This window comes from Tupaia chinensis, unplaced genomic scaffold (genome assembly GCF_000334495.1).
Source record: "Tupaia chinensis unplaced genomic scaffold, TupChi_1.0 Scaffold000094_1, whole genome shotgun sequence".
In the NCBI taxonomy this organism is placed as follows: domain Eukaryota; kingdom Metazoa; phylum Chordata; class Mammalia; order Scandentia; family Tupaiidae; genus Tupaia; species Tupaia belangeri.
Window position 1 is genome coordinate 3,374,262 of NW_006159556.1, and position 10,877 is coordinate 3,385,138.

Consider the following 10,877-nt stretch of genomic DNA (forward strand, 5'->3'; position numbering starts at 1 on the left):
AAAAGGGAAAAGCCAGTATTGGGGGTAGGGACAAGGGTTGAAATTTGGGATAGGAGTACTAGGAAGGTCTTGATAAAAAGGTAATTTTTTAAATTTGTCAGAGGGCATGTGTACATGTCAGAGAAAGAGAGGGAGCCAGAGCGAGAGGGAGAGGAGAAAAGCACTCCACTAGTGAGTATGGTCATGCTACAACCTCTGCCTCTCCATTTCTTTATCCTGCCGGGATTTGGGGCATATGTGCACAAGCACCTGGTATGTTCTTTTCAGGCTGCTGGGGGTGGAATTCAAACTATGTGGTTGGCCATGTGAAATTCTGTTACCTTAACCACTAAGCCCCAGTTCCAGCCCTTTGCAGACAACTTTCGAGAAATGATCTTGCTATGGCTTGAATGTGTGTTTCCTTCCAAAATTCGTATGTTAGAACTCAAACCCCAATGTCATAGTATTAAGAGTGGGGCCTTTAGGAGGTAATTAAGTTAGTATATTTCAATATAGCTCGAAGAGAGGATTTTAAATGCTACCAACACAAAATAATGACAAACGTTTGAGACGATGAATATATGAATTGTCCTGATTTATGTAGTGCATTGTGTTTATGCACCAAAAAACCACACCGTACCTCAAAAAGATATAAAATTACTGTGTCATTTAAAATAACAAGCCACCAACAAATAGCCAGTTATGAAGGCGGAGCCCTCTTTAGTAGGATTAGCAACCTTCTAAAAGGGCCGGAGGGGATTAGCAAGGTGCTTTTGCCCTTTTCTTTTTGGCCATGTGAGAACTTACCAACAAGGCGCCAACTTGGAAGCAGAGAGCATCACCCCTCACCAGACACCAAACTTGCCAGCTTCCAGAATGGTAAGAAAAACATTTCTGTTTTAATAAGTTACCTATTTTGTGGTGTTCTGTGGCAGCAGCACACTCAGACTAGCACAGACCTGTAGCCACATGGCTACCACTGGGAAGAACAGAGCCCCAGGAGCGAGAGCCTGCTGGTTTGTTCCAGGATCACAGAAGAGGCCCATTTAAGCTCAAAGGACCAGGCTAGGAGCATGGCAGCATGAGGTCAGAGGATGTTAGATGGCAGATCATAAAGGCCTGAGGTCATTACAAGCCTTTTGGCTTTGCCTTGAGTGGAAGGGAAAGCCTTGGGAGGTTTTGATGGAAGCGGTGACTGAAGTTGGGAAAGGGTAGATCGTGGTTAGGAAGTTTTTGCAATATAATTCAAGCAAGAAATGGTTGGGGCTTGGTGCAGGGCGAAGGCAGAGGGGAATGATAAAAAAGTGCTCACACTCTGAATATATTTTGGGAAAAAAACAAGCCCATAGGATTTGCTGATATAGTAGATATGAGCTGTGATAGCAAATCAAGAATCAAGATGTTGCCAATGTTTACGCTCTGAGAAACTAAAGGAAAGACTTTGGTTTTTATTAATACGGAAAAATGCAGAAGATAGTTGCAAGGAAAATTTTGCGAATTGTGGTTCAGACATGAATTTTATAAAGTGATCAGTTTAGGACATTGCATTTCTCTCTCTTCTCTCTCTCTGTCTCTCTCTCTTTTATTCCATAAGGCATATGTGCTTGCTGGAGAGAAACAGACAGTGAGAGGACAAGACAAGTGAGAAATCACCCGCTGGCATGGCCACATCACAACCCCTTCTCCTTTATTCATACGTGTCCTGCATGATTCTCTAATTGCCAGGTCCAGGACTTGAACTGTAACCACTCCACCACCTGCTGCCCCAGGACATTGAATTTCTTAATGAAAAAAGTGGCATACCATAGTACAATAAGCTTTTCTAGGACAATTGCCAGCTCTCCCATTTCACCCAAATTGGCTTCCAAAATCACAGTTGGAATAGTTTCAGAGGCTTCATTCTGCCAAAAGTATTGTAATAACTGGAAGATTACTTACGGTAGAATTACATGTGAACACGTCAATAACGTATTATGTAAGAATTATTGAACCTATACTTTGCAATAAGAATACCTATGGTTAACACATTTCAACAGGCTATAAAATGACATGTAATGAGATTTAAGTGCACACTCCTAATTTCTCCCAACTCACAAAATAGCCAAAAACAAAAATAAATCAGACAAATAGCCTTTGGACAGTTTTGACTGAGAGAATGGTGACTTTTTTCTTACTGATCAAATTCCTCTTTTTGCCTTTTTGTAATTCTGCAGATCCTTTTCTGAGTGTCCAGAGCTGCTTTTTTTGGGGAGAAATTTTTGTTATAAGACACATACACTCACATGTACACTCACCAGAGAGATAAAGAAAGACAGAGACACAGAAAGCAAGAAATAACACCCCCCCAGGGGAGATGGCCATGCCACAATCCCTTCTTCACTCTCCTTTCAGGATTTTGGGCACACACGTACATGTGAGTTTAAGCTGCCAAGTCCAGGACTCAAACGTGACTACGTGGGAGTCCAGGGACGTAACCATTACACACCATCTGCTGGTTCCCAGAGCTGCTTTTTAAAACATCTGCCAGGGTTGGAATTTCCCTGTGGAGCTGGGTTGATTCACAACCATTTAACCATGGGTTTTAGAACACTTGAACATTGTCATTGAAAATGGGGACTTTAACTCTACTGCTCCTGACTCTACTACTTACTTGCTGTGGTAAGTTGACTAAGTTGAATTTCTCTGCCCCTCAGTTTCTCCATCTGAAAACGGGGAACAATGATAAGCTAAACTTTCACTGAGTGATTGCTGTGATCTAAGCATTGCTCTAAGCATGCAATGTAAGTATCATTATTAACATTCTGATTTTAGTAATGAAACATAAAGCACTTAAGTGATGGGGCCAGCACGTCATGTGGTGGCTAAGGTGCTGGACTCCCACATGGTCGGCCTGGGTTCAAATCCCAGGCCTAGTGGCTTGAAAATTACATAGAGCACGTAGGCGTGCATATCAAAATCCCAGGAGGAGACTGGAGGACAAGGGATTGTGATGTGGACATCCCCCCGGGGTGTGGGGGGGTTCCTTACTGCCTCACTGTCTCTCTCTGTCTCAGGTCAGCACATGTGCCCTATGGAAAAAACCTTAAAAAAAAAAAAAAAAAAGCACCCGAGTCACTTACATAGAGTCACACAATCAACAAGTAGGAAATCCAGAATTTGCAAGTAGGCAGTCTGACTCTAAAGTAATGTTTTAAACCACTGCACCAGGTCGCTCCAGAATGGCATGGATATTAAGTTAACAAACGTCTACCAGGTGCCATGATGCACCTTGAGAAAACATTTGTTGGCTTTCTCATTGCTATAATTTTATAAATGGCTCCAGATATTTCTCACTTGTGCCTTTTCCTTTATTTTTGATTCTTTCAAAAGAATTTTAGTATATGTAAAAAAGTTATTTTCCTTCATACAGGTGATGGCAAAATATCTCATTTTGGTCTAAAAGAAACCTGTATCCTCAGAAGAGAAAATTCATTGAAACTTAAGAGAAAAAAAATGGACTTAGCTACTAGTCCTACCCAGGAGTGAACTGGCAGTAGCTAAATATATATGCTCCCAAAGCTAAAATGAATTCAAAGTGAAGTTAAAAAAAAATTTCAACATAGGTCCTAAATTTAGAACCTACAATTGACAAGCACACACACAAACAAAGTGCCCGTTCTGGCTGGAAGGTGCAGAGAAGAAATTCTGGGGTGAAGTAGAGATTTTCCTTCTGCCCGCTTGAAACTTGGCTTCCTGTGTTGAATGTGAACTTCACTATCTCGGTGTTCAGATTCCTAAATATTTTTCTATAGTAAAGAGGTTTGCCATAATATTTCTTAGGATCCAATAACCAAAGATAAAAGGCCAGGGTTCTGTAGAATAGGTTATCTCTCTTCACCCCATCTCCATCCAACTGGAAAACAAAACAAAATGAAGCAACACAGGAGGGTAAGAAACAGCCACTTGGACTTTCTTCTGGTTCTCAGGTCGTGGTTCAAGAAGAGATCACTCACTGTGGTGCAGCTCGCCTGGCCAGGCTGACATGTAGAATTACTTCTCAAAAGATTTTAAGTAAAAGTAGTTAGTGGGACATGTCTCATCTTGTGGTGGTTTTTAGCTCATTAAAGTGTGAGCAATCATGTAAAGTGTGAGTTAACCAGGAAACTACTCTATGAGTCCCAACTATTGGGACCACTCTCACCAGGAGAATGGTTTTGTATTGTGTTCCTGTCTATTCTGGGTCTTCCCATTCATCTGTACCTGGACTCTACACCCAGTTGCTTTGGTATATACTTTTAAAAATGTAATATTACAGGGAACCAGCAGTTAGCATAATGGCTATGTCGCTGGACTCCCACGTAGTCGACCGCGGTTCACGTCCCGGACCCAGTGGCTTAAAACTCACGCCGGGCGTGTGTGCGTGCGTGCCCAAGATCCCAAGAGGAGAATGGAGGAGAAGGGATTGCGGCGTGACCACCCCCCCTGGGGGGTGATTTCTCAATTTCTGTCTCTATGTCTCTCTCTGTCTGTCTGGCGAGCGCACGCGCCCTACAGTGAAAATCTCTCAAAAAAAAAAAAAAAGTAATATTACAGGAAATCCTCCCCCTACCTGAGGGTCTCCATCCCCCGTTAAAAATTATTTATTTTAATTTATTATTATTATTATCATTATTTCTTTTTTAATTCACCAGAGAGAGGCAGAGAGAGAGAGGGAAAGGGAGAAAGCAAGCCACCAGATCCAGGATTCAAACCGCAGTTGGCCATGTGGGAGTCCAACACCTGAACCACCACACAACCTGCGGGCTCTTGGATACCCCAATTTTTAATTTTTTTTAATCTATGATACACATACAAGTGCATGTGAGAGTAGGAGAGAGAAAAAGGGGAGAGAGAATGACAAGCACCTGCCACAGGGTCTGTTGTGCTGCAGTCACCTTCCTCCAGCTGTCTAGCTCTTTAGATTCTGGGCACCCATGTGTGTTCCTGGCCTGCTTCAGGTTGACTGGGCTAGGTTTGCGAACCTCTGTGTTCATGTGGGATCTAGCTTCCCCAGCAGTGCAGTGCTGTTGTGTTATGGAGCGAGCTCCGATCCTCAAATTATTATTACCACTATGAGGTAACATTTTTCTTTCATTTTAGGCAATTACAAGAAGTAAACTCTTACTATACAGATTTCTATAAGTTCTGACTAGCTGAAATAATCAACAATTTTCTAACTTACAGGAATAAGAGTATTTCTCCTCCTGAATAAGTGCAGAAATCTTTACAATTATGTGAGTAGATTAGAGGGGCCTCTGTTAAGCTGTCTCCTCTTTGCCACCCAGACCTTTAGATTAGCCATGGCTTTAGGTTTTCCAGAGAAGCATTGATCTCCCATTAACCTCCAGAAGAGAGCCCAGGATGGGTGTTCTGGGAATCTTCCTTAGTTTTTAGCAGAAGAAAACGTTTTTGCTTTAAATATATTCATTCATGAGTATCAATATTCATTGTGAGCAAGGATAGGTTACCTTTTCTAAGACGTCACTCACCAACTTTCTCATTTACCCCCAAATTATTTTTATTTTTAGTTATTTTTTCTCCCAGTGTTTGGGAATTTCAACAGAAGTACATAAAAAGTCCAGCCAGATATGAAACCATGGAGGGTTACATAAGAGCATGAGGCTAGTTGTGTTCACTTCTCTAGGTTATTTGTTTACCCATTCTGCTATTACTAGCAAAGAGGAGACATGTCAATATAATTTACTTTTATTTTTACATTAGAAAAATGTCTTACTACACCTTAAAATGTAATTCAGAGGATGTAGTTAAAATGTAATTATAATGATACTAGCCCTTTCCTTCAGGACATGGTGACATTGCTGGAAGCGGCTGCAAAACTTTGCTGTGTGACCTCAAGGGGAAAATATTCCTCACTCTCAAAATAGTCTTTTTCAGAGGTGGCCGTTTTGTTTTTCAGGACCAAGAATCTTCTTCTTAAGAGCGAGAACATGAGGACATTTACCAGCTAGTTATTTATTGTCTTAGACATGTTTCAGCGTTTTCTTACCCAGTTAGAGAATATCATGTCTTCTTAGCTTTTCACTTGGAACTTTATGCTTTTCTGCATTGTGTTACTTTCTTTTGGCTCTTCTTTTGTGACTTTCACAATTCTCATAAATGCAGATTTTTTCCCACTTATCAGTTCCTCTTCCAGTTATTTGTTGCTATGTAATGTACCATTTTAAGACTTAGTAGTCTGAAACACCAATTTATTATTTTCTGTCAAGATTTTGTGTGCCGATTTGGCTTGGCTTCGTGGCTCACTTGGTATCTCTCATTGCTTGATTGGTGCAAAAGTTGTTGGAAAACCTGGCTGGGAGACAAATCCAAGATGGCGCCCCAGTGCTTCTCTGCACCACCTCTGTCTCCTTGCAAATTAGGCTGGATTTTCTGCATGTGGCTCGGGACTTAAAGTGGGTCCTGCGGGACCAGTAAAACTCACTAACTGGATTTACTGGTCATATGAATGAAAGTTCCCATGAAAATTACATTCTATTCTACTCTATTCTTTCACAGAAGAGTTTTCCCCTTATATTTCACAAGTCCCAAGTTCTGGAGAGCAGAAAGCAGAGATTGCTAGGAACTTTTGTAAACTAACCCAGGAGTGTCCAGAGATAATCTGCATATGGGTCAGAGCAGTCAGATCAAGATGGAGCAGAGCTCTGCACCTTGATGGAATGAGAAGTGGCAATGTCATGTAGCAGAAGAACCTAGGGAATGAGAGAGAACACTGCTGCCATTTAGTAAAATCACAGTGTGCCCAAGACATTCCCTGGCAGCATTCACTGAATGCTACTCTCAGAAATTTTGATGTGGGTCCAACTATGATGGCTCAGGAGGGAGGGTGCTGCTGCATCAGGAGGCCACGTAGAGGCCTGGGTTAGGTTTCCACTCTAACCTAAACACGTTGGGCATGGAGGCACCTGTCATCCTAGCTAACTGGGAGGCTGAAGGAGGAAAGCAATCTGGAGACAGCGGTTGAAAATACCTTCGTCTCTCTCATGAAAACAAAAGGTTGGTGAACTAGATTTGATGATAGCCCATTCTACACAGAATGAATAATGTTTATGATGTGCCGTTAATTTTACTCAACTACCCTTCAGCTAGAATCAAGATCAAGCTTTTCGTCAGCTGGCTAAATGGTGAGACATACTCAATAATCTGATACAGGATTTCAAAAGACAGTTAGCAGAATAAATAATTGTTTTAAAATATTATTTACCAAATAATATTTAAGGTCTAGGAACTGTCAAAAGTACTTTATTAAAGTAAAGTGTTATTGGAACCTAGTCATGTCCATCTGTTGACGTAGTCTACTGTCTATAGTTGCTTTCAGTGCAATGACAGAGCTGAGTAATTGTGGCAGGCGGTATGGCCTGCAAAGCCAAAAAAATTTACTATATATTCCTTTACAGAAAAAGTTTGATAACTTGTTCTACAGTCAAATTTAACTGGCTCCTGCTTAAAATATTAAGAGTTGAATTTGCATTTTAAGAAGCAATAAGACAAGTTCTGTATGCATTGAGGAAGATCTAGTATCTTGGATCCTGGGAGTTATGAACTACCAGAGAAAACCTCCGGAGAAGGAAGAGGATATGACAGAGTGTAATTTACTTGGGAACTTCTGTTCTCTAACCAAAAAATTAGGTTAATGAGTTTCTAACCTGGGTGTTTTAAAGATCTAAGGGCAGAAAATATTTACCACATCATACTCAGGCAAAAGGTTCAAGTGATTGCTTCATGGTTTACTTCTAATTAATGATGATTCTTTTCTTAAAGCGAGGCTGGTATTTCTTGACCTAAGAGTTTCCTTTTCGAAAGAGTACATTTACACTTTTCTGTCATTCTCACACACCCACTATTTGTTCTCCTCATCATTTAAGGAGATTACTTTTGTCTGGAGGAGGATTTTTTTTTTCAATAGAAAAATGCAAATGAAAGAAAGTCAACATTTGTTTTTGACTACTGACAGACTCTTGAAGCTCTTATCAGGAAAAGTCAAAAATGTTATTTTATAAGGGGCAGGTTTTATTAAGACAAGAAACCATGGTAGAAAAATCAAAATAGTCAGCCATGATAACGCAGGAGATACAATCTGTACCACAATAATTAAATGTAAAAAAGGAGAGATATTCAGTGCTTCCCACAGATTAAATATGGGCACTTGGGCTGCCAACTGGGGAGGATATTGATTGAGGTGTCATGTTGAAGGGACTAAGAGGAACTCAAAATGAGGGGACAGGATATAAATTAGCCACAGGAAGTGGGACAGAGTCATCCATGAGGAACAGCTGCCTTGTGGCCATACTAACACCCACAGACCATTCAACAAGTCATAACCACTTACCTTTTTCTTGTTCTGATGAGGAGCACCAGAGAATCAGGAAGGCATCTAATATTTATGCAAATAAATCAATATGGCCAGGTTAAGTGAAGTGAAATCCCTAGCTTGAGTATATTATAGAACCATGTTGTGATGATAGGAACTTCTTTTAGGAAAAGATGGGGTAAAGTACTTGAATTTCAGCTTTGAATTTAGGTAATTTTGAAGTAGGGCCTCAAATTAGGCTCTCTAAAAAGCAGATATTCAGACAGGGATTTGGGTTCATCTAGTTGCTTTGATTAAGGAATTCCAGGAAGCCCAGGTGAGGGCAGTGAGGCAGAAGGTGAAGAAGGCCAACAGCAAATGGATCGCCGCTGTGGGCCGCAGGGCTCAATCTCTCTCAGGATCACACAAGACATGGGTAAAAATCACCTCAGTTATCTCTTTGAAGGTAAAAATAAAAATTGCAGGAAGCCATCATCTTGAACTAAGCTCCTGCCCTAGGCCTTAAAAGACCAGAACAAAATGGAGTCACTCATGCTAAAATGCCACCTTTTGGGAAGAACTCATAAGGAAAAGGACAGACTTTCTCCTACAAAATGAATGACTTCCAAGTATTAGTATGTAAGTAAACCTCACAGGCTTTGAAGCTCATTTTCAGATCTTACTGAGTGACTCTGTAATATATTGAGACAGTTTGTGACAATAAGATAAATCATAAAGCCTACTAATGTTGTCTAATGAATACTACTGGCCATGCTGGTCCCAAAGCTTTGATTTTGTCATAACATTTCACCCTACAAAGATGCATTAGGACAAGAAGAAATATGCCAGAGATTGCTTTTATGGTCAGTTAATTCGATTGCAATTGGGTACACTGACTGTTAAGATGTAGAAGGAAGAGGAAAGAGAGGAGAGGGGAGGCGAGGGGAGGAAATGAGGAGAGAGAAGAAGCTAGATGTGACAATGCTGAGTCCTCAGAACATATCAGACTTTGAACAGCACCCCACTGGATACTATCCTCGTACAAAAGATGAGGGCATAAAAGCTTATATCCTTAGAAGTGAGTTAATTTACTCTCCGAAACTCCATTATTCTGGCCTTCAGAGCTTATGCAATTTTTACACAACACCAAACTGCCTATATACAAAGAAATACAAGCAATGTACAAAGTCCCTGGATTTGGAAATATTCTTTAGGAGTACAATGGTAAAACATGGCTTGTTCTAAGAAAACAGTGATATAAGACAAGGCTCATCCTTAGAGATTTCTGCCTATTAGCTACTAATGAATCCACAGTAATTATTTTAGAATTAGTTATTTTGTTTTATTTATTATTATTATTTTTTTAATTTGCAATAGAATGCATGGACTCACCAGAGAGAGAGACAGAGATAGATGGGGGGGGCAAGAAAGCAAGCTGCCAGGTTCAGGACTAGAACTGTGGTTGGACACATGGGAGTCCAGCATCCTAACCACCATGCCACCTGCTGGCCCCAGAATGTGCACTAATTAATATTGTGCAACAATAAAGAGAGCATATCCCAAAGCCAACCTGCCATTATTCTAGTCCCATCTCTACCACTTGGACTTATTTGTGCCCCAGGACCTTCATTAATAACATTGAGGATGATGATAATACCTATCTGATTAAGTTTTTTTTGAAGACTAAATGAGTTCATAATAAAAGACATTATTGGGATAATTGGAAATTAGAATACGAACTAATGTTAGATAATGTTATTGTATCGATGTTAAGTCTTGGAGAATAATGGCATCGTGGGTATGTAGGGGAACTTGCTGTTGTACTACATGTATTTAGGAGGGAAGCATCATGATAGTATGATGTCTGTAAGGGCCTTTTCAACGATTTATCAAAATATATATATGAAGAAGGCACACAGAAATAGAAATTGCTTAAATCTAGGAGAAAAGTGTAATAAGGGTGCTTGTGCACAAGTCTTAAAACTTTTCTGAAAGCTTGATATTTTTCAGTACAAAATGTTAGGGACAATGAATTGTTGCTTGTAATGCCTTACGGCTATCAGACTAAAATCACTCTGAGGACAGAGTTCTTCATTTTCATGTGTTCAGTGTCTAAATATTGTCTGGTTCTATTCTAGGTATTTAGTACATCTGTGAGTACGATCAATGAGTATATAAAAACATGAATGAATTTTTGCTCTGGCATCTCGCCACTACCTACTTTCTTTCACTATTCCTATTAGAAATTTGCTTTCAGATTTATTATGGAAGATGTAAACTGCTATTAATATGTAGTATATCATAAAATTCATTCATATTTACTTGAAATAAATTTAACATAACATCCTGTATTTGTATTTGTTAAATATGGGAACTCTAATGTAAGCTGTTTATTCCTCTGATAGACATAGCTGACCCTGCCCACAGGCATGGCAACATCTTCAATATGTTGATTTATCCAAGAGAAAATGTTTATTCTTCTGAGTTTTTAATCACAGTGGAAGCAAGCTTTTCTCCTTTATTTGAACTGTCCCCCATTTATTTCACCTTTTCTCATTCTGAATCTCTTACT